A 25,237-nucleotide genomic window follows, 5' to 3' on the forward strand; every position below is an offset into this window, starting at 1 on the left:
GTCATATGTGGAATATAAGAAATAGCACAGAGGACCACAGGGAAAGGGAGGGAAAACTGAGTAAGAAGAAATCAGAGAGGGAGATAAACCATGATACACTCTTGACTGAGAGTTATGGAAAGGGAGGTGGGTGGTGGAATGGGGGAACTGGGTCATTGGCATTAAGGAGGAAACATGATGTGATGAGCACTGGGTGTTATATTCGACTAATTGATCATTGACCACTATACCAAAAACTAATGATGTCCTATATGTTGGCTACTTGAGTTTAAATTAAAAAATAAAAACAAATTCAGAGACAGAAAGTAGAATGATGATAACCAGGAGCAGGGGGAAGGGGAAATGGGGAGTTATTGTTTAATGAACACAGAGCTTCAATTTTGCAAGGTAAAAAATTTTTTGAAGATGGTTGGTGCTAAATGGCTTTGCCACAGTACAACTGTACTCAATATCACTGTCCTGTACATTTTTAAATGGTCAATTTCATGTTATGTATATTTTACCACAGTTTACTTGTTTTTCTGATTCATTTTTACTTACATCTACTGAGTACCAGGGATTATTCTAGGTATGGAGAATTCAAAAAGTAAATAAATAAATAAATAAAGTGCTGACTGTTCCCAAAGAGGCATATAATTGAGAAAGGCTCAAAGTCTACCTCTACCATGCAAAACTCCAGGTTATTCCACTGGGAGTTTAAAGCTTTCTTCTGTCTCTGTATCTGTTTTAGCATTTGCCACATTCTGCTGTATGTTGTGTCCAGTCCTTGTAAACTTTTGTCTGTCTTTTGGGGTAATAAAATACGTAAGATCAAGAGCTCTGTCGTATCTATCCATTTTTTTAAATCTATCATAGCACTTAATGCAGTTCATTGCACATAACGGGAGCTCTATAAATACTTGTAGAGTAGAACAGAATGGAATGGAAGTTAAATTTGGCCATCAGTGATGTTCCAGGCTGGAAATGACAGCGCCTGATGAGATGGGGCTTCCTCAGAATGGGTTTCCTGACCAATGGCATTTGCCGACTAAACGATCAAAAGAAAGCCCACCTCAAAAATACCACTACATCCCTCAATACTAGGTACTCAGAGCTGTTACAGGTTTGATTTACGATCCTCAGTAAATGTGGCTATCATTTCATATCCGAATTAATTTTCTAAAATTTCAAATTGAAAGCCATCATTTCAGCATGGATGGTTGGGCCTCGCCACTGTCTGGCATATTTACAATCCTAGCTGTGAACCAATCATGAAGAGTTTTGTGAGAAGAGGTATAGCCACCATCAGTTGGCTTCCCTCCCTGACCCACAGAGTTTGGAGCAATCTGCCCCAGAGCTGGTCTGGTTTTGAGTACATGGCAATAATCAGCACAAATAGCACTTAGGAATCTAGAACTTTCTATCCTCTGATAACCCTTTAATTATAAATCATCTAGATAGCAACAGGCACTTAAGCCTGTCTTCTTGAGTGCTAGGAAAATTTTTCCCTCATCAAGATAGGATTTTTCTTTTCATCTCCAGAGGCAGAGTGCTTTATTTTACTGTCAAGATAAGATTTAGGCGCCCTGGTGCTTCATAATTGTGGTTAAAATTTCCTGAGTGGTTACTGAGTGCCAAGACCGGTGTTACACATTTTTATCTGTGTTATCTTATGTCTTCTTCACAATGCTATAGGGAGAAAGGTGGATTTCTTTTGTTTGTGGCTTCCCCAGATTCCCTTTCTTCTCTTTCATTAACGCCAGCACCTGGATCCTAGGGGGCTCCCAGCCTCGTTCTATGTGGTCTTGGGGGCCTGTCTGTTCTAACACTTCCTGACACCAAAGAAGGGGTGGGTAATGGAAGTGAGGCCAATTAGACTGTCGAGAGGATCTGATTCATGGGCCAAATGACAAAGGTATGGTGGTTGAGGCAGGTTATTTCAAAATACACCCTCCCCCTGGATTCTTGAACAATAACCTTAGAGTGGCCCTGGTCCCTGTTACCCCCAGGGCCTAATCATTCAACTTTTCTTCCAACTCTGACATAGCAAATTCTGGCCCAATATATTCTGCTTTTAAAAAAACCCAATGTTAGCCGGACTCAATTGCCTATAACCTAAAAAGCATCCCAATAAAGTAGCATATTTGTTTTCCATTGTTCTATAACAAATGGTCACAAATGAAGCTGCTGACAACCAATGTTGATTGTTGCACAGTTTCTAGGGGTTAGGGCCCTGGGCAGAGCTGCCTAGGTCCTCGGCTGGGGTTCTCTCAAGGCTACAGTCAGTGTGTCAGCCAGGGCTAAGCTCTGTCTGAGGTTTGGAGTCCTCTGCACTTTGCATGGCTGTTGGCACAATTCTGCTCCTGGTGACTGCAGGACGGGATTCCCTTTCCATGCTGGCCATCACCATTGTCTGCTAGGACTGCAGTTTCTGCCACATGACCCTATCCCCAGGCTTCTCAAAACAGGGCAGTTTGCTTCTTCAAGCAGGGCGGCAAAATCTCTTTCCCTTCAGGAAAACCCAGGACCCTCCTTTTAAGGGCTCACCCAATTAGGTCAGATACTTGGCATTATCTCCTTTTCGATTAGCTCAAAGTTAAATGATTAGGAATCTTAATTACATCTGAAAATCCCTTCACTTTTGTCACATCACATGCTCTAATCACCAGCGTAACATCCTATCAGGGTCTCTCCCACAGTCAAGGGGAGGCAATTAGAATAGAGTACACTCCAGCCTGAGGGAAATTTTGGAGCCATCTTATAAGTCTGCCTGGCATAAGTTTGCAGTTTACAGTTTACAGTTTACAGTTGAATAAGCTAAAATTTAGAGAGGTGAAGTCATCTGGCAAAAATCACAAACTTCTAAATATGAATGTCAAAATTTGAACTGGGCCTGTCCCCTGTCACCACAGCTAAGCTGTGATGATCTTGAAATCTTTCTTACCTTCTTCATTTAAATTTTCTTGTAACTGCTGAAACTTTTCTGTATTGTTAAGAGTTTGTCTGGCCTCATATTTCCCTGGATCTAAATACCCTAGTTCTTGCCATCACATGTCCACGTAGACAATAAGGCAAGTCCCTACAGAGATGCTAAGGCATCTGACAAAATCTATGGAGCATGAGCAGATGGAAGTCATGGTGCACGGTGGTGGATGCTCAAGAAAACTCAAGGTGGACCCCAAGAAATGCATTTTCTATCATAGACATAAGATTGGATGCAAAATTATGAACATATGTGAAAAAAAAGTAAAGGAGAGGACAGAAGAGGGAATAATGAATTCTGACTGGAATGAAAACACAAGGGACACCTGGGTGGCTCAGTCAGTTACCATCCAGTGTCCCACTGTTGATTTCAGCTTAGGTCATGATCTCAGGGCCATGAGATCACATTGGACTTCATGCTGGTGTGGAGCCCACTTAAGATTCTCTCTCTCCCTTTTTCTCTGAACCCTCCCCCCCAACTCACATGCACTCGAAAGGAAGGAAGGAAGGAAGAAAGAAAGAAAGAAAGAAAGAAGTAAAGAAAGGAAGGAAGGAAGGATGAAATAGAAAAATCTTCTTAAAAGAGATGAATAGGATTTGGCCTTTCAAAAAAGAGGGGAGGTAGCAGGAAGCATCTTCCTGAAACTCCCTCCTTTCATGAGTTTCTCCTCATTTGATCCTTGATCATTGTAAATTGAACCAAAAGATGGTATTAAGTTACCCCATAACTTGGGGTTCTGTTTTCTTCCTTTGATCTAATGTAGTTTGAAAACCAAGGACAATAAATCAATTTTGGTCAATACTGAAAAATAGTCTCATACTTCCTAGTACCATCTAAAGAATGTTTCACTGGCTTGTTATGTGTATATTATCCCAACTTATTGACTGCTACTTTTCTTATGTGATTTATCCTATTGCTTCTTGGAGAATTCATTTTTTTTCTTTGACCCAAGGTGCCATTGATGGCCAGTAAGGCAAATAGGACTAATATCACTAGGGATAGTAAAGAAAAAGCCTCACCCAATTAGGTCAGATACTTGGCATCGTATTATATTATATTATATTATATTAATTATATCAAACTGTATATTATATCAAATTGTATATTATATCAAATTATAGTATATCCACATTAGAAATATTATGTGTATTTATTTTGCTAGAAATTTTATATGAAGCAGTAAAACAAATGATGTGAAAATAGTGCTGTTGAAAGTAGTTGCTAAGAGATGTGGGGCATTTAAATTAAAATTTCCAGATACCCAGAGCCCATATTCCCCCCGAATTTATTCTTCTATTTATTCATTAATTCACCAAATACTTAATTGAGTACCTACGATATGCCAGGTACTATACTAGGGTTTAGGAACAAAGCACTGAGTAAGACACATATCAGCACTCCTCTTAGGATGTAAGATGCAGTGTAGATATTGTCAGTAAATGGGCAATTATAATACATGAAAATATGTGCTATGGGTAGAGAAAGGAAAAAATGCTAGGGGAGTATGAAAGAAAATCATTTTGTTGAGTTCAAGGGAAACTTTGAGGCTTTCTGGAGGAGAGGGCATTTAAGTTGACATGTAAACATAGAATGGGAGACACGGGACACCCTGAAATGAGCAGACGATCAATAAGGACCAAAAGAAAAATTATGATAGTTATTTGGGGACAGAGGGGTTGTAACGAAGAGCTTTCATTTCTTTAAACTATTTGAAAATGTTAGATTAAAAAAATCTATCTTCCCACACAAAAACGCTTCATTGTATCACTTACCAGCACATATATATGAGCCACAAGTCCTTACCTGCAGCGTCCAAAGAAGAACTCAAGAGCTCACCTGGCTTGTCTTCATCAGTTTCTGCCTGGAATCTAGCTCCACCCAACCCTGAAATCTTGCCCTGTAATGACAAGCATCATCTCCTTCACTGGCCACCGCGAATTTGGAATTTACAAATGATGGGACCTTGTGTTCATGGGTGCTGTCCATGCCAGCTGCCTCAGGGCCTCCAGCACAAGTTGCCAGATTGTGTCAACTACACACTGAACAAGTGCCAAAAGCTTATAACTTCTCCCAAATTACTTTCATGATATAAGAGATTCATGGACAATCAACAAATCATTTAATTTTTAATTTATTATTTTTAAAGATCTTTATTTACTTGATAAGAGAGAGACACAGTTAAACAGGGAACACAAGCAGGGGGAGTGGGAGAGGGAGAAGCAGGCCTCCCACAGAGCAGGGAGCCAGATGCGGGGCTGGATCCCAGGACCCTTTCTGGGATCAAGACCTGAGCTGAAGGCAAATGCTTAATGACTGAGCCACCCAGGCGCCCCCAACAATACATTTTGTATATTACGATAGACTTTATACTTTCTTAATTTTTATTTTTTTGAAATCCATTTTTGCTCCTAAATGTATAAATTGTGTATGTGTGTGTGCATCCCACTCAACTCTTATATTCCCTGATCACAACTTAATGTAATTGATGGAATCTATTTTTATAAAGCTATAATAAAATACTTTGTTTTTAAAAAAGCGCGATTTTATAAGTTTTGCAACATATATCAAAATTATAATTGCACTTAAATCTTTGACCAGCATTTCCACTTCCGTCCTACAGATTTCCTTTCATACGTGTGACATAACATAGTACGGGGTTACTGCAGCATTGTTTAGAAGAACAAAATAACTTGAAAAAAATGTATCAATATGGGATGAGTTTTTAAAATGATGGTTAATTCTGAAGAGGAGATAATACGTAGCGTAAAGGAATAAGGAAGATATATATGTACTGATATGGAATAATGCTGAAGGCTTGTTGTAAGGACAGCAAGGAGCAGCCTCAGTGATCCCTGGGTACTTTGTATAAGAAAAGGAGGTTATTTAAAGAACTGATATATGTGTATATATGTGTGCATACACATATATTTATTTAATATGTACTATGATAGACTGAATGTTTGTGTTCCCCTAAAGTTTATATGTTAAAACCTAATTCCCAATATGATGATATTAGGGTGTGGGGCCTGTGAGTGCTGATTAGATGCTGAGGGCAGAGCCTTCATAAGTGGGACTAGTGTCCCACTTTGGAGAGCTTCCTCACCCCTTCCCCTTCTGACACATTAGGACACAGCAACAAACCCATTCCATGTGAACATAACTAACATACTTTTATGAAAAAATCATTAGGTTTTCCAAAGCAGAAATGAAGAGTGGTATTTTTTGCAAAGGTCTTGAGTGTTTGACTTAATAGGAGACCTCTAGACTCCCATATCTGCTTCTGCATACATTCCATTGTAATATGTTATTCTGATTGACGTGTACGAAGACAATCCAATTTCACACAGATAAGAGACTGAAAAACAGTATTTTAAGTTTTTTCAGATAATTGTAACTATTCTTCTTTGATAGTACACCAAAACTCAACAACCAGTAGTTTCTTAGAGGTTAGTTGCAATACAGTATCTGAAACTCTATCAAAGAGCTATTCGTACCCTGTTATGTTAAAATCCATTTGTCTGCCTTTCCCTTTGGAGGGTCCTCCTACCCATGCATGACTTTTTAAGATCACACATTGGTCATTGGGAAGTGTTGGTCCACTGAGTTATACAGATATTTTAAATGTTAATACATTTCATTTTACAATATGAAAAAATTGCATTTGCTGTATCACCACCAAGTTCATCAGAACAGGTTTTTAGATACTGAAAAGCTATTGAGCTCACAGTGGTGGGTACAAGTTTTCCAAAATTCTAATTTCTATTTAAAACCTCAACTTTTGTGATTTGCAGCTCATACTATCATTTGTTTTTCTGGAAGTAACAGGCACATTTTGTTCATTTTCAAGGGAATGTTCACCAAACACTTGTATGAATAACCATAGTTTGTTTGTCATTCTTTCAAGTAAAAATAGTGTTGTGTGAAGAATGTAGCTAGTTGGGTTTGCAACTCAGACTACCAGCAAGTGCGTTTCCTTGAGATAAACCAGTACTTCGGTATGCATCAAAAGTGGTTTATATGTACTTCCCTTTTGCATCAGACAGATTCAAGAGTCAAGATTTAATAAAATAATTGGCTCTTCTTGCTCATCAAAGACATTCTAAAGGGAGATTTGCACGTTTTTATCTTTGAGTATGTGGCAGGGAAAACTACAGTGACTCCTCGTACAGGTGACTGCACTGTCTTGGTTCATGCCAAAGTGCCAGTGGTTTTATCCACCCCTGCTTGTGCATCCCCAGGGGAAAAGCCAACAGTGAAAATGGCCGATGTCGTCTCCTTATCGTTATGAATGGTTTTGATCTCACAGACCCCCTCAATGCATCTCAGGGACCCCCAGGTGTCCACAGACCACCCTTGGAGAAGTATTTGCATAAATAATTTTTGAAGTAATGTATTAGAAACTGGTAATATTATTTGGCTTCAATGAAGAACACTGGATAATTGAGGGACAGGTGTGGGAGGAAGATGTTTCACTATATACTCTTTTTACTTTTTGAATTTGAACCAAGGGAATGTATTAGTCATTTCAAGATAAATTTAAAAATGATTTTAAAAACCATAAGAAACTTGAAAGCTGGACCAAGGAAAGTGAGGTGACAACTCATATTTATACAAGGATAATATTCTGCATGGCTGCATAGTTGCTAAGTGGCTGGCTGGTATAGAGCTCAGATGATTTTAGAATCATAACTTGTAAGGATGCTTAGCCCAGAGTCATTGGTGAGACTCACACAAAAACTGCTAATTGATATAGTAGATCAGGCATGGAGAGTAAGGAGGGAACTTGCAATAAATCACATCATAATTTGATAATAATAAAATTCAGGGAAGAAACTCGGAAAGCTAGATGTGACTGCAAACAATTAAAGACATCCAATAGTCCCTGATTACCATTGACTTTTTCCCCCCAGGAGTCTCATCCCTACTCCTAAGCAATAAATCTACATGACAAAAGTAAATACTGGCCACATGAAAGGAACTGTGCTTTTCCATAAGGAATCATCACTTTTAAGTATATCCTGATCTTGGTCTACCTGATTCACCTTGACTTTCTAAGGCAACAGTTGTAAACTCAGATGCTCAGAGGTTCCCATCAGGTCATATCAATGAGAGAAGCAGGCCAAGAAAAAGAAATCTATTGTCCTCTCAGTTTATCTTGCATGTCTTCATTTATGGTAGAGGTAAAACCCAAGAGATATGTCATTTTCCTCTTGACTTCACTGCAAGAAAAACAAAGTTCCATCCTAACAATAAATGGGAACCAGCACCTGGCCTCTATGTCAGAAGGGTAATAACTGGTGGGGACCCTGGTGCCCCGGAGAGCACAGCCCCGTGTTAAGAGGACACCTGCCTCTCAGCTCTCCTTCACAGCTCTGGATCTGGTGTTGCCATTGGAAATGTACACTTGGTGTGGTCATCATAGCTCTTACGCTATTAGAAAAGATAGAAAGCTAAACATTTACAGGACATTTCCAGATTTTAAAAAATAATTAACTTAAAAATTATGTAGTCTTTTAAAAAAAAGAGTTTATTTTTTTAAATTTTTATTTATTTTTAAAATTTCTTTTCAGTGTTCCAGAATTCATTGTTTATGCACCACACACAGTATTCCATGCAATACGTACCCTCCATAATACCCACCACAAGGCTCACCCAACCTCCCACCACCCTCCCTTCCAAAACCCTCAGATTGTTTTTCAGAGTCCACAGTTTCTCATGGTTTGTCTCCCCTCCAATTTGCCCCAACTCACTTCTCCTTTCCATCTCCCCATATCCTCCGTGTTATACCTTATGCTCCACAAATAAGCAAAACCATATGATAATTGACACTTTCTCCTTGACTTATTTCACTCAGCATAATCTCTTCCAGTCCTGTCCATGTTGAAACAAAAGTTGGGTATTCGTCCTTTCTGATGGAGGCATAATACTCCAGAGTGTATGTATATGGACCACATCTTCCTTATCCATTCGTCCGTTGGAGGGAATCTTGGTTCTTTCCATAGTTTGGCGACCGTGGCCATTGCTGCTATAAACATTGGGGTACAGATGGCCCTTCTTTTCACTACATCTGTATCTTTGGGGTAAATACCCAGCAGTGCAATTGCAGGATCGTAGGGAAGCTCTATTTTTAATTTCTTAAGGAATCCCACACTGTTTTCCAAAGTGGCTGCACTTCCTCGCATTCCCACCAACAGTGTAAGAGGTTCCCCTTCTCCACATTCCAACACATGTTGCTTACTGTCTTGTTAATTTTGGCCATGCTAATGGGTGTAAGGTTGTATCTCAATGTGGTTTTTATTTCAATCTCCCTGATGGCTAGTGATGATAAACATTTTAAAAGAGTTTGTTTATTTGACAGAGATAGAGAGAGAGGGAGAAAACATGAGTGGGGGAGAGGCAGAGGGTGAAGCAGACTCCCCAGTGAGTAGGGAGTCAAATGTGGGGCTTGATCCCAGGACCCCGGGACGATGCCCTGAGTTGAAGGCAGACACTTAACCGACTGAGCCACCCAGGTGCCCCTTATGCAGTCTTTATATACAGGCAAACACTATGTTGATCAAAAAATTATGCCTATGGGCTGATTTCATACTATAGGCTTATAATTTGACATCTCTGATCTAAATTCACTTTCTAGTATCTTTGTGAATACTCTTTGGGCATAAAGAGGATTCCAATGCAGCTGACCTGTTTCTCTTCTTCAGGGAAGCTCATGCCAGCCAAGGCTAGCTCCCCAGTGAGGGAAAAGGAGCTACTGACAATTAAAGGCACTCTGGTAGGGCGCGAAATGAAAGAGGTTTAACCCCCTGAGATAGGACCTCACCTCACTTGTAGCTCAGGCAACCTTGAGAACTCAACTTGCTTCTGAGGAGGGGAGTTCCGTTTTGCTCTGACAACCACACAGACACACTGCTCTATAAAGCACAAGACCAGCCTATCACAAGTCTCCAATACAAACCTTTCGTGATCTTTCAACCCCAATCAGAGTTAAGGAAGACAGTCTGAGGGTAATCAGTCCATGCCCATATGCACAGAACTGGCTTGAGATCCAGAGCCTCCCACAGCATCGTCCAGGGATAGGTGAGAGAATCCTTAACCAAAACAACTAGATATATGTGAGGGCATGACATGCACATCCAGAGATTTTGTGCACTGGAAATGATCCTTTGGGATTTCTGGTGACTCTTTCATAGCCAATACATGAACTCCTATGTCACATACACATAAGGAAGGTAGATCTGAGGGTCTGGAAAAATTATTTCCATGCCTTTGATCCAGAAGCACCTCTGGGATAATATCATCAGGTATTTTATCATTGGATGCTTCCCTTTTCTTTCCTAAGGTACAAGATCATCTTGGTGGAAGTAGATTTTCTCACCAAAATGACACACTGCATGGGAGGTCTATGCAGAAGTATTTTTTATTCATGGGCTCCCAACTACTTCATCTACTCCTTCTAGAAAGAAAACTCTGTTTTAGGCCCTTCTATCCATATCTATCTATCTATGGCAAATCACAGACCACTGACCAGGCAGAATCTCATAAAACTCATTTTCTAGACAATACATCTGGTCTACCACAATTGCTATGTGCAGAACTCACTACAACCCTCCACCAAGAGCATTCTCTTCCACAGTAATAATAATTTCTACTCCTGTTACTTCTTTATATCACCATCTTTCCAGAAACTTTCGAGTGCAGAGAATCACTTCAAGCTATCCAAGAAAAGCAACCGGAACTCACTTGAATATAAGAAGGAACAAAACCCAAAGGGAATGTACCTGGAAACAAAATCAGGATCAGAGAAAGCATCTGGCATCCTTCTTGACACAGTCACATCCCTAACTTTTCAAGGTTGCTACAAGACTGTTTCTCAGGACTGTCAGAGTCATGAGAGCAATAGCTGTACCTAAATTGTAGGTACAGCTATAAGAATAATTAGATAATTAGAATTATCTAAGAATTACCTAAGAATAATTAGATAAGGAATTCTCAGCTCTAGGAAACCTCTGGTCTATTTGTTGAATTTGAAAGTATAAAAATGAATAGTCTAATATCTAGGTCAAGAAAACAAATAGTCGGGCGCCTGGGTGGCTCAGTGGGTTAAGCTGCTGCCTTCGGCTCAGGTCATGATCTCAGGGTCCTGGGATCGAGTCCCGCATCGGGCTCTCTGCTCAACAGGGAGCCTGCTTCCTCCTCTCTCTCTCTGCTTGCCTCTCTGCCTACTTGTGATCTCTGTCTGTCAAATAAATAAATAAAAATCTTAAAAAAAAAAGAAAACAAATAGTCTACAAAGAAAAAGAAAGAAAGAAAGGAAGAAAAGAAGGAAGGAAGAGACTGTCATCACACTTCTATCCACAGCAGTATTCAATGCCGAAGACCACGGAGAAATGTAAAGAGTTCTGAAGAAAAAGAAAGCAGGACCAAAGAATATTTTTCCAGGCATGGTGTCATGTAAATAAAAACAAACATATTTAAATAAGAAAGACCTCAGGAATAGAACACCCTTAGCTTTTCTTATAAAGAAAAATATATTTATTTGGTGACAAAAATTGAACTGTATAAAAAAGGAACCAAAATGAAAAACTGAGGAATGGATAGAGATGGTAGGATATGTGCCGAGCAATTAATCCATTTCCACAGAGAGTACTGGAAAATAACCACCAAATATGACCACAGGAAGTTTTGGCAGTATAAAAGTAAAACAACGCACAGACATGGCCAAACTGAGAGGAGCCGGTTACAAGAAGTGTTCTCCTCTCTCCTCGCAGGGAGTCTGCTGACGATGTCTAAAGCCGAACACTTGGTTGAAACAAAAAAATAACAATTTCCATCTCTTATTTTTTAATTTTAGGTTTGTTTTAAAGAAGAAATTACATATTTTGTGATAAAGAACTATATTTGAAGCCCTCGATTTCCTTAACTTTTCCCCTATTAATTAAAACTGCTACTTTCATTCAAATGGGATCCTGTAACAAAAGTCCATCCATCCATCCATCCATCCATCCATCCTGTTGTCTACCTTGGCCATTCTACCTTTCTACATGAATGGTCACCCCTGGAACAGTGTAAAGTAGCAGTCCAGTTGTGTCTTTCTGTAAGCATGTGTAGAAAAATGGTTAGAATGATGTGCCCCTGGTGTTAAGGGTTATTTCTCAGCAGCAGGATTTGAGGTGATTAGTTAAATTTTCTTGTTTGCATTTTTCAATATCACTTACATTCTAAAAATTATCTTACTCTTTCTATAAAGAAGATGTTTCTTTAAATAAAAACAAAGAGGCAACATTTTAAATGAACTAAATAACCTTGACGACTCCCCTCATGTCTGAGGCATTCATCTTCAACCTATGCTTGCTTTCACACTCTTTGGCTTCAATTCCGTCTCCAGTTACTGTTAAAAACTCTTGACACACACCCTTGAGCCCACCCTTGTCCTCTCTATCCCCAGGATGTGGAACCCCCCTTTTTCCTTTGGATTCCTACTCAGTCTCCAGGAGTCCTAGAAGTCTGTGCTGCAGTTTTTGCCACCTGAAGACTTGAGTCTGATGTCACACACCGTATGTAGTGCATGTTGTTATTTTACTACTGTTAGACATTAACCTAACAGAGCCCTAGAATTTTAATTAATTTTACTATTTTATAATACTGTATAAAATTGGAAACAAGGTTGTTTTTTCTTTTTTAAACAGTATATCTGGTATCTGAACTCCTGCCTTTATCTGAAGAATTCTCCAAGATTTGAACCTCTGCTGCACACACACATGGGTTCTAAGAAGTCCAGAAGCATGATTTTGTTGCACCCCTCTCTCCCACACACCCAGACCAAGCGTGTCCGGTCGCTAGAACCCTTCTGAGATTTGAATATGGAATGAGGGAGGCAAAGAAGAGGAAAGTGGAGAATTCATTTTAGAAGCAGCAGCCGCAGCAACAGTTACTAGAAGCTGTGCCAACGGCAGCGTCGTGCCCTGTGCTGGTCGAGACAGGTGGGAGTGGCAGCCTCCATTGTTCAGCCGTGGCTGTGATTCTAGCCGCTTAGCCTTCCTTTGTTCCTGCCTGTTTTCAAAGCCTGGCATTTTCGTCTTCCTGGAAATTCTGTGGGCTTCCCAATAAGCTCTCAATAAATTCCTTTTCTACTCCAATCAGTCTATATCGATGTCTGCTACTTGCAATTAAAATTTTTGACTGACGCTGTACTTACACTATGATTCTCTCTGTGTCTATCTACGTGTATTTTAGATTGTTAGTATAGAACCTCCAGCCTTAAATTCAAATTTTGGTAGTTGTCTGTATTGCTAAATCTGCTAGGCTTTTGACAGCCCTTTTTACTTAATAATGGACTCCTCTGTTTTCATTTTCTCACAATGCATTCAACAAACATTTATTATGCAAAGCATTGTGCTGGAATCTGGGATAAAAAGAAAAAAAAAACAACCCAAGACATAGTATTTACCATCAAGGACTTCAAATTCTAGTGGGGAAGCTAGATAAGAAAATAACAAGGTGGGAAATGATGGAATGGGGAGGGGCACAAGGTGTTCTAGAAATACAGAGGAAGAGCACGGAAGAGCCCCACCTGACAAGCCGGGAGACTCCACCCCATGAGGGAACGTTGAGGGATAAGGAGAATGGAGCCAGGTGGAAAGGCAAAGACAAATGACACAGTAAGTACAGTTTATTCAGGAATGTTCACCCAAACTGTCTTTCTAAAAAAAAAAAAAAACAAGTGGAATGGGCATGTCTGAGGGCTGTGTTTCTCAATCTTGTGAGATCAGCAGAATCACCTAAGGCTTGTTAAATATTAGATATCTAGAGCTCTTCCCCCACAGAATGTGGTTCAGGTCTGAAGAGGGGCCCCAGGTGACTCACAAAAGAGAAACTTTGTCCTGAGGGACTGAGTCTAGAGGCAAAACCCATGAAGGGCTCTCTAAGCTAAAAAGTTTGAATTCCGAGAAAATGGTAAAGTGAAGTCGTTAAAAGGTCTTAAGCAGCATGGTGATAAAACCAGATTTGTATTTTCTTAAGTTCATTCAAGGAGCCCTAAAGAATTGGAAGAAAACTAAAATTAGCAATCTGGACATCAGTGGCAGAAAGATCAGTTAGGTTATTAGCAGTATACTGGTTGGAAGATAATATGAATCTGAACTAGACTGAAATCTACAAAATGGAGAGAACCAACAGGATAGAATTTAGGCAGCAGACTTGGTTACTATTAGCTGTAGGCTTAAGAAAAGAGAATTCAGAGATGGTGGCTAGACCTGGGACTTGTACACCAGTGTAGATAAGGGTGATCAGCTCACTTGGATGAGGCAGAGAAGAGAAATGTGACACAAAATAAAATCAATTGATGAGTTCAATTTTGGCCATCGTTGAAAATGAAGTGTACATGGGATGACAGCCAGATGTCTTTGGGATCTTGTATATATGATTGGAGCACAAAACATGGATCAGAACAGAAGCTCTAGACCATTCTCAGGATATAAGGGGCCAATTATGTTACGGTGCCATTCAAGAAACTAGAATGAAGGCAGTAGTAATTGCCATAAAGGCCCACTCCAAGTTGTGTACACAGCAGGGAGTTAGTCTCAGCATCCATTTGCCTGGAGACTTAGACAAAGTAAAGGTCCTGAGTCCCACTGGCTGAGGCCTAAGGTAGGACTCAGAGATCCATACTTTTTTTTAAAGAAACTCCCTAAGTGCTTCCAATGAGTAACTCAGTGTGAGAACCGCCAAGGAAGGTGGTAGTTCCCAAATTTGTTGAATATTAGAATCATATGGTAAGCTTTTAAAAAGTCCAGTGTCTAAATCCCATCCTATACCAGTTAAATCAGCCTGTCTGGAGTAGAGGCAAGGTGTCAGTAGTTTTTTAAGGATTCTTAGGTGTTTCCAATGTGTTGTGCAATTTGGGAACTACTGATGGAGATTACTAATAACTAGATGGGGCCAAATGAAGTGCTTACACATAGTAGCCGAAAGTAGGCAGTCAGATGTCGGATGAATATAGTCAACGAACGAATCATCAGATATGCTGAGAAGAGGAGGTAGGTAACATTGACCCAGTGACCTTCTCAGAAATGAGTCATAGCCAAGCTGTAAGAATGTTACAAGCTTAATGATCTTCTCCTGAATGAAAACAGTGAAATAAGTAAAGAGGTTCAGGTCCTCTTATTTCCATGAATTGACAGTTGAAAGATCCTAAATGAAGTGAGTCTAGTTGAGATTATACTAGAAACATACAGGGCGAGAACTGAAAGCTGCTGGACAAACCGTAGAGGCACGTGATCCTTTAAGAGGGAGGCGAGGAATGGATAATATGCAAGGGGAGGGGAAAAGCAAGTCAGAGAGGGAGGAGGACCTTGCAAGCATGCTATAAAGGCGGACATGCCAGTTGCATCTTTCCAGAGGGTCAGCTTTGTTCAGTCATAAAGCAAGGTGAAGGTAAAGCACATTCTGGATTCCAAACTCCATGGCATTTTGCTACACATTTAACTTGGCTTCATATACATCCCGTCAAGAGAAGCACAATACAAGTAACACAACAAATGAGATGCAACAAGGGGTAAGACATCAAGGAACCAAACATGAAGTCAGTCCATGAGCGTGCAGTTGAGGTAAGGCCTGCATCTTGTCCCGGTGAGCTCGGGTGAGTAGGTGCTGCTTTGTCTGTTCAAGCAGTAGCGGGTCTCTGTGATGTTCAGAGATCAATCGGGCAGAACCCTCGGTAGCAGTTGTCTCTTTGATGTGGTCAAATGAAGTTGAGGAATGTTCCCTCTATCCCTATACTTTGAATTGTTTTAATCAGGAACGGATGCTGTATCTTGTCAAATGCTTTTTCTGCAGTAGTTGAGAGGACCATATAGTTCTTCTCTCTTCTCTTTTTGATTTGTTCTATCACATTGATTGATTTCTGAATGCCGAACCTCCCCTGCCTCCCATCAATAAATCCCACCTGGTTATGGTGAATAATCTTTTTATTTTTTATTTTTATTTTTTAAAGATTTTATTTATTTGATAGACAGAGATCACAAGTAGGCGGAGAGGCAGAGAGAGAGGGAGAGGCATGAGCAGAAAGCCTGATTCGGGGCTTGATCCCAGGACCCTGGGATCGTGACCTGAGCTGAAGGCAGAGGCCTTAACCCTCTGAGCCACCCAGGTGCCCTGGATAATCTTTTTAATATACTGTTGGATCCTATTAGCTAGGATCTTTTCACCACAGAAACAAATTCTTGTTGAGAATCTTGGCATCTGTATTCATCAGGCATATTGGCCTGAAATTCTCCTTTTCGGTAGGGTCTTTGCCTGGTTTGGGGATCAGGGTAATGCTGGCTTCATAAAAAGAATATGGAAGTTTTCCTTCTGCTTCAATTTTTTGAAACAGCTTCAGGAGAATAGGGATTATTTCTTCTTTGAAAGTTTGGTAGAATTCCCCTGGGAATCCATCAGGTCCTGGGCTCTTGTCTTTTGGGAGGTTTTGGATCACTGCTTCAATCTCGTTACTAGACACTAGTCTATTCAGCTTGCCAATTTCTTCCTGATTCAGTGCTGGAAGTTTATAGGTTTCCAGGAATGCATCCATTTTGTCTAGGTTGCTTAACTTATTGGCATATAACTGTTGATAATGATTTCTGATGATGTTTCTATTTCCTTGGTGTTAGTTGTGATCTCTTCCTTTTCACTCATAATTTTATTAATTTGGGTCCTCTCTCTTTTCTTCTGGATTAGTTTGGCCAATGGTTTATTGATCTTATTGAGTCTTTCAAAAAACCAGCTTCTAGTTCATTGATGTGTTCTACTGTATCGCTAGTTTCTATATCATTGATATCTGCTCTAATCTTGATTATTTCCCTTCTTGTGTGTGTGGTTGGCTTAATTTTTTATTGGCTCTCCAGTTCCCAGGTGTAAAGAGAGCTGGGGTATTCTGGATTTTTCAATTTTTTTTGAGGGAGGCTTGGATGGCTATGTATTTCCCCCTTAAGGCTGCTTTTGCTGTATCCCATAGGTTTTGGACCAAAGTGTCTTTATTCTCATTAGTTTCCATGAATTGTTTAAGCTCCTCTTTGTTTTCCTAGTTGATCCAAACTTTTTTTTTTTTTAATTTGACAGACAGAGATCACAAGTCTGTAGGCAGAGAGGCAGGCAGAGAGAGAGGAGGAAGCAGACTCCCTGCTGAGCAGAGAGCCTGATGTAGGGCTCGATTCCAGGATGCTGGGATCATGACCTGAGCCGAAGGCACAGGCTTTAACCCACTGAGCCACCCAGGCACCCCAATCCAAACATTCTTAAGCAGGGTGGTCTTTAGCTTCCAGGTGTTTGAATTCCTTCCAAACTTCTTCTTGTGATTGAGTTCCAGTTTCAAAACACTGTGGTCTGAGAATATGCAGGGATTAATCTCAATCATTTGGTATCAGTTGAGTCCTGACTTGTGACCCAGTATGTGGTCTATTCTGGAGAAAGTTCCATGTACACTCTAAAAGAATGAGTATTCTGATGTTTTAGGGTAGAATGTGCTATATATATCCATGAGGATCTAGTCCAATGTGTCATTCAATGCTCTTGTTTCTTTATTGATTCTATCTATGAAAAACCTACAGTGAATATCATCCTCAGTGGGGAAAAGCTGACAGACAGCCTTCCCTTTGAGATCAGGAACATGACAAAGATGCCCATTCTCACCACTCTTATTCAACATAGCAGTAGAAGTCCTAGCAACACCAATCAGACAACAAAAAGAAATAAAAGGTATTCAAATTGGCAATGAAGAAGCCAAACTCTCTCTCTTCGTAGATGACATGGTACTTTATATGGAAAACCCAAAAGACTCTACCTGCAAACTACTAAAACTCATACAGCAATTCAGTAATGTGGCAGGATACAAAGTCAATGTACAGAAATCAGTTACTGTCTTATACACTAACAATGAAAATACAGAAAGGGAAATTAGAGAATCATTTCCATTTACTATAGCACCAAGAACCATAAGATACTTGGGAATAAACCTAACCAAAGAAATAAAGGATCTGTACTTGAGGAACTACAGAACACTCATGAAATAAATTGAAGAAGACACAAAAAAATGGAAGACCATTCCATGCTCATGTATCAGAAGAATAAACGTTGTTAAAATGTCTACACTGTCTAAAGTAATCTACACTTTTAATCCATTCCAATCAAAATTCCACCAGCATTTTTCAAAGAGCTGGAACAAACAATCCTAAAATTTGTATGGGACCAGAAGAGACCCCAAATTGCTAAGGAAATGTTGAAAAAGAAAAACAAAACTGGAGGCATCACATTGCCTGATTTCAAGCTTTACTACAAAGCTGTGATCACCAAGACAGCATCATACTAGAACAAAAACAGACACATAGACCAGAGGAACAGAGTAGAGAACCCAGATACGGACCCTCAATCTTATAGCCAAATAATCTTTGACAAAGCAAGAACAAATATACAGTGGAAAAACGTCTCTTCAATAAGTGGTGCTGGGAAAAACTGCATAGCTATGTGTAGAGGAATGAAACTTGACCATTCTCTTACACTATACACAAAGATAAACTGGAAATGGATAAAAGATCTCAATGCGAGGCAGGAATCCATCAGAATCCTAGGGGAGAACATAGGCAGTAACCTCTTTGACATCAGCCACAGCAACTTCTTTCAAGATATGTCTCCAAAGGCAAAGGAAACAAAAGCAAAAATGAACTTTTGGGACTTCATCAAGATCAAAAGCTTCTGCACAGCAAAGGAAACAGTCAACAAAACAAAGAGACAACCCACAGAATGGGAGAAGATATTCACAAATGACAGTAAAGACAAAAGGCTGATAGCCAAGATCTATAAAGAACTCAAACTCAACAAACACAAAACAGATAATCACGTCAAAAAATGGGCAGAAGACATGAACAGGCACTTCTTCAAAGAAGACATACAAATGGTTAACAGACACATGAAAAAAATGTTCATTAGCCATCAGGGAGTTTCAAATCAAAACCACATTGAGATACCACCTTATACCAGTTATAATGGCCAAAATTAACAAGACAGTAAGCAACATGTGATGGAATGTGGAGAAAGGGAACCCTCTTACACTGTTGGTGGGAATGCAAGGTGGTGCAGCCACTTTGGAAAAAAGTGTGGAGATTCCTCAAGAAATTAAAAATAGAGCTACCCTATGATCCTGCAATTGCACTGCTGGGTATTTACCCCAAAGATACAAATGTAGTGAAAAGAAGGGCAATCTGTACCCCAATGTTCATAGCAGCAATGGCCACGGTCGCACAAACTGTGGAAAGAACGAAGGTGCCCTTCAAAAGATGAAGGGATAAAGAAGTTGTGGTCCAGATATACAATGGAATATTATGCCTCCATCAGAAAGGATGGATACCCAATTTTATCAATATGGATGGGACTGGAAGAGATTATGCTGAATGAAATATGTCAAGGAGAAAGAGCCAATTATCATATGCAATTATCATATGGTATTGTTTACTTGTGGGACATAAGGAATAACACGGAGGACATGGGGAGATGGAGAGGAGAAGTGAGTTGGGGGAAATTGGAGGAGAGATGAACCATGAGAGACTGTGGACTCTGAAAAACAATCTGAGGGTTTTGGAAGGGAGTGGGGTGGGAGGTTGGGTGAGCCTGGTGGTGGGTATTATGGAGGGCACATATTACATGGAGAACTGGGTATGGTGCATAAACAATGAATTCTGGAACACTGAAAATTTTTTAAAAAATGATGTGGTCAAATGTAAAAGGGTCTGCATCTGGAGATGGTGATATTTGCTGCAAAAATCCTCCCTTTCTGAAGGAGTTTCATCAGTCTCAGGCCCTTGCCATCCTCCTCTGGTTCTGCTGGTGATCTGTTCTGGGTGTCATCAGCCCAGGCTGCTTTCAGAGACATCCGGTCTTAGCAGCAGTGCCCTTGGCTGCTGATGTCACTGCTTGACCCAAGTCACAGCTTGATATGAGTGACTCCATCTTGCTCTCCACAGAGGAAAATCAGCAAAAGTAGTATTGCACATAGGATTTCAGGGAGGAAATAATCCCATCTGTCAAATGCTGCTGGACAAGTGTTAGGATAACCGGAAATGATGTCAGTAAGACATACCTCTTCATTCCTGTTAGAAACTATTGGAGGGTAGGAGGCTATTTGTCCTGAACTTGCTTGATACCCATCCCCCTGACCTCATGACTGTTGCGTGGTTGAGGGAGGGTGGAGAACTATTTCAACTGCAGAGCTCATGAGCATCATCATTTCTCAAGCCCACACTTCACAAGAATGATTGTGATGCTAACAGAAGCATCCCTAAACAGGCCTCTAAAATAACCCAGAGGAAAGGAATGTTAAGGCCGCCTCCGAGAGCTCTGATTTTAGTGTAGAGAGGTGAAGGCTGAGAGGGCTGTGATTGAGGCACCCAGTTAGTCACTGGGTTTGCGCTATTCTACCTCTGCACGGAGTCTCGTCCCTGTTCACTCACTACACTCCCACGCACAACAGCCCAGTTCAGTCCGCAGTGAACAACTAACTCCCTTACTGGTCCTGTGCTTCCAGAGTCTGGCGATCATCCCCACACAAAAGCTCATGCAGGGCTCTCCTCCTCAGATGCCTTTCCCTAGCCCACCCCCTCCCACAGGGAATCAACAAAGGGGCTCTGAATCAGATCACGCCCCTGTGTGTTGCTGCGGGGCCACTTATCGGTCCTGTGACCTTGAACAAATAACTTCAGTCCTCCATGCCTTATTTTTATCACCTGTAGAAGGGTAATAACAGTGCTTACCTCAGAAGAACATTATGAGAATTAAATGAGCTGTACATGGAAGGTATATAACAACAACTGTGTGACATTAAGCAATTAATCTCGCTCAGATTCCTTTTCCTTATGTATACAATGCTGATGCAAATCTTATCCCCCCTTGGATTGTTATGGAGATTAAATTAGAAAACGCACTTATAGTAAATCAGCACGGTGCCTGGTACATGCAAAGCATCAACAAATTGTTTTAAACCCCAAGTAAAAAGGCACCTATGGGACACCTGGGTAGCCCAATGGGTTAAGTGTCTGTCTATGTTTCAGGTCATGATCTCAGGGTCCTGGGATGGAGCCCCATGTTGGGCTCCCTGCTCAGCGGAGAGTCTGCTTCTCTCTCTCCCTCTCCCTCTGTGCTTTCCCTCTCTCTCTGTATCTCTCACACGAATAAATAAAATCTTAAAAAAAAAAAAAAAGGACACACTTAGGGTGAAGTCTTTCCTAAACCCAGTGGAGAGAAATTATTTCTTCCTCCATGCTCTACTCTTCATTTTAGTTTTAAGATGGCAATTATTTCTCCCTTTTTTCCCTTTTCATATTATTGTCACTTCTTTATATCTTCCCTTCCCCTTTGGATTATTAGATTGAAGCTAGAGACTGAGACCCATATCTCCCTAATCTCCCTAATCTCTCTGTTACAGTCTGTGTAGTACCGTGTCTTGCTTTTTAAATTCACATAGTAGTTGCTCATTAACTGGAAGTTGAATAACTTTATTTACATTTTTATATTGGGTTTTTCCCCCCTTTTAAATATATATTGTAAATTTTAATGATGCTCAGCATGGATGCAATAAAAATGTGGGAAAACTCTATAAATTGGAGTGTGAATTGGCACAATCTTCTGGAAGAAAATATGGCACCCAGAGTTTCCCAAAATAGGGTACTTGTCAAATAAATTAGAATATATCGATATGATGGAACAATGTAGAATACTATCTATGTCATATTTTAAAATGTGTATATATACATATATATGCTGATTATTGAAAGATCTCTAAAATGTATCTTAAGTATACAAAGTTATAAAACAATGTAAATTTTGTACTCTCTTTTTGTGTAAAATTAAAATAAAGATAGATGTGAATTTATGCAGATTTATGCTTTTTAAAATTAGGAAGTGTATAAGCAATTGTTCATTTGGAGAGGGTAGTAGGGGAGAGGAAGGAGGGAAATGAGGCTTTTCACTTTCTATTTTGTAACTTTCTGCATTGCTTAAATTTTATAACCTTATACATGCATTACTCTTTATTAAAGTGTTGATGGGAAGGGGGATTAGAGGCTACCTCTTTTTGTTTGTTTTATTCCTTGTACCTCAATGTATTTAAAATAAAAATCTATTGCTAGAATTTCCCTATATAAATGCTTTTCAAAATGGTATTTTAATAGTTGTTTAACATTCCATTATATGACATATATTATGATTCATTAACACTTTTAGTTGAATATTTAAATTGTTTACGTTTTGGCGATTGTAATCTGAAATAAGAATTTGATTATTTCTTTAGTTCTGGAAGAGGAGTCGCTGAGTTAGTAGTCAAATTTTACCATTGATAATGCTTCCAGTAACAGGAGATCTTAGAATATTCACGTGAATGTGCTGAAGGGTTTAGCATGCAACTATGGAATTGGAAATTTGGAAGAGCTGAAATGCTCAGCACAACAGAGAAGAATTCTGAATCCCCTGAGGTAATGAGCAGTGGGGAATAAGAGAGAAATAAGATGTAAGACGGTGCTCTACGGACGTGACCCCTCCCTCTTAGTGGATTTCTTTGGAGATTTGTGAAGAAGCTGAATTGTTGGAAAAGAGAAACAAAGACAGCATACAAACACAGGAGCCTGAGGCCAATTACACCACAGAGCATAAACCTAGGAATTAACGGGATCCAGGGGGAGGACTCGGGAGTTTCACCAATCAGGGAACTGGGGATGGAGTGAAATGTAACTAACTAGCTTTCCTGGGCAGGACTTCCCACCCCCTCCTTACCACACACGCTTCCTCTGAGGACCTCTGTGTTACCGGCATAATAAAATCTTGTGATTCATATGACTAAATTGCCTCCTGGAGGGGATGTACACCTTCTGCTTTCACCAGACATGGAGACATAGGCTTGATTGACTTGCCATTGCCAATAGTGGATATGACACCTTTTTAATCTTTAGCAAGTTAACAGGAAAAAAAAATTTTCTCATTGTTTATTTGCACGACTCTGAGAGTCGTTAACCTTAGAGAGGTTAACAATGTTTTTACATTTGTCCCATATCACGAAGAAGGTAGAGGTCATCAAAGACAGTAGTAACTATGACCTATTCAGCACTTAGTCTACGCCCGATACTTTTAAGGCTCTTATATGTGTCAGCTCACTTAAAATTCACAAAAAATATCTATGACATAGGTAATATTTTCCCTCTGTTTTAGAAACAAAGAAGTTGGAAGTTCAGAAATAGCATAACTTGAGCAAGCTAGTAAATGGAAGAAGTTGGATTTGAGCCAATCCCATACTCAGGCCCCTACACTTTCTACCACTCTGCCTCTTTCCCTTATTCATCCTAAACCCATCATATACTTCCACTACTTTTAGTCTCTTAAACGTGTCAGACACCAATCCTTCCATTCTCCTTTGGATTACATTGCTCAATCTGCCAAACTTGTGTTTCCTTCTAACTACCACAGCTTTTCTGTACGATATTGTCCACTCATAGTCTCAACGTGTTTACCCACCATTATTTCTCAACACATCCCAATCCCGCTTTGACCAACCCGCCCAATCTGCATTTGCCAAGGGCACCAATGATTTTAGTTTTCCCAAATTCAATGGACTATTCTTTCATTTAGTTTGTATTTGACAGAGTTGACCATTTCCTCTACTTGGAATGCTACACTCTGGTTTTCATTATGTCTTTCCTATCTCTTCTTAGTCTGCTTCGTTAGCAACTCTTCTTATGTCCAATCTTTAAGACTTAAATCTTAGAACTTTCCTAAAACTTTAGACCCATGATTTCTTTTCTTCTCACTATATATGCTCATTCAATTTGACCACATCTAGCTTCGTGGATTTAAATATTATCAATCTGGCAATTTTTCCCTAGGTTACCCTACATATGCACTTTCTGCAGGGATGCATCTCAGTCATTTCTAACTTAGCTTATAAGAACTGAATTCTTTATTTTCCCCCCAAATTGAGAAACTTTTCCTAGTAAATTCCATGAGGTCAGGGACCAAGCTAGGTTTTTTTGTTTGCTTATTATTTTGTTTGTAGGGACCAAGATTCTTTTGGTCACCAGTTATACCTAGAACTTAGCACAGTTATTTGTATGCAGAGGGTGATCAATGAATGTTGAATGAGTGAATGAATGAATTTTTTTTCTGAGATAATTCAGAATCCAAACTGTTTTTACCTATAGACCTATAATTGATTAATAATGCACACACAGAATTAGTGGAAGAAATAATATATGTAATGAGTGATTTTAAAAAATCAGGGAAGGACAGGTCATGATCTCCGGGTCCGGGATCGAGCCCTGCATCAGGTTCTCTGCTCAGCACAAAGCCCGCTTCTCCCTCTCTCCCTGCCTCTCTGTCTACTTGTGATCTCTCTCTGTCTGTTAAATAAATAAATAAAATCTTTTTAAAAAGTCAGGAAAGGACTTTAGACATCCTTCTGTACATAGATCTTAGAGCTAAAAGGAAACATAGTTTAAGTCTCTTGTTCTATGATGAGAAAGCTAATGTTAATTTACTTGTCCTATGTGACATCAGTTTTGGCAGAACTGAAGTAGACCCCTAGGGTCTGTTACTATGAAAAATATTCCAAGATGTTTCAAAACTGTGTGTAAGTTCACTATACTTCATTTGTGTGTGTGTGTGTGTGTGTGTGTGTGTGTGTATACATATCTGTGTGTATGTATATACATATGTGTGTGTGTGTATACATGTGTATATATCTACATCTGTATATTCATACAATGAGTACAGGTATCACTAACTGGAAACATTTCAGTTATTCTCTATCTACTCCCCCAATATGCCCTCAGAGACCAGAAAAGCACCTAATACACAAGGGGAGGTTAATAAAAACTGCTGAGTGACAAACCTAGTGACAGCTAAAATAAACCCTAAATTTCTCCCTTTATAAACTATAGTCATCTATGTTTTAAACAAACAAACAAACAAATAAACAAACCTCCCAGGATGCATTATATAAGAAGTATGAATGAGATTACAGGCATACCTCATTTTCTCTCATTTCGCAGATGTTGTGAATTTTATGAATGTGTGTTTTGCTGCAGTCCTGCACTGAGCAGGTTCACACCATTTTTTCCAACAACACTTGCTCTCTTCTTGTATTTGTGTCACATTTTGGTAATTCTCACAGTATATTCAAACATTTTCATTATTATATTTGTTATGGTGATCTGTGATTTTCGTTTTTTGACATTACTATTATAATTATTTTGGAACACCATGAAG

The 25,237-nt window shown here is 39.6% G+C and overlaps 1 long non-coding RNA gene across 1 annotated transcript; it reads left to right on the forward strand.

The window, feature by feature from the left end:
- Positions 1-15,431: 15,431 nt before the first annotated feature.
- Positions 15,432-22,569, forward strand: LOC116587785. Its single transcript, XR_004284639.1, has 2 exons — positions 15,432-15,599; positions 22,275-22,569. It is a non-coding gene; the product is annotated as an uncharacterized LOC116587785 (long non-coding RNA).
- Positions 22,570-25,237: the final 2,668 nt, after the last annotated feature.

This window comes from Mustela erminea, chromosome 4, assembly GCF_009829155.1.
Source record: "Mustela erminea isolate mMusErm1 chromosome 4, mMusErm1.Pri, whole genome shotgun sequence".
Taxonomy (NCBI): domain Eukaryota; kingdom Metazoa; phylum Chordata; class Mammalia; order Carnivora; family Mustelidae; genus Mustela; species Mustela erminea.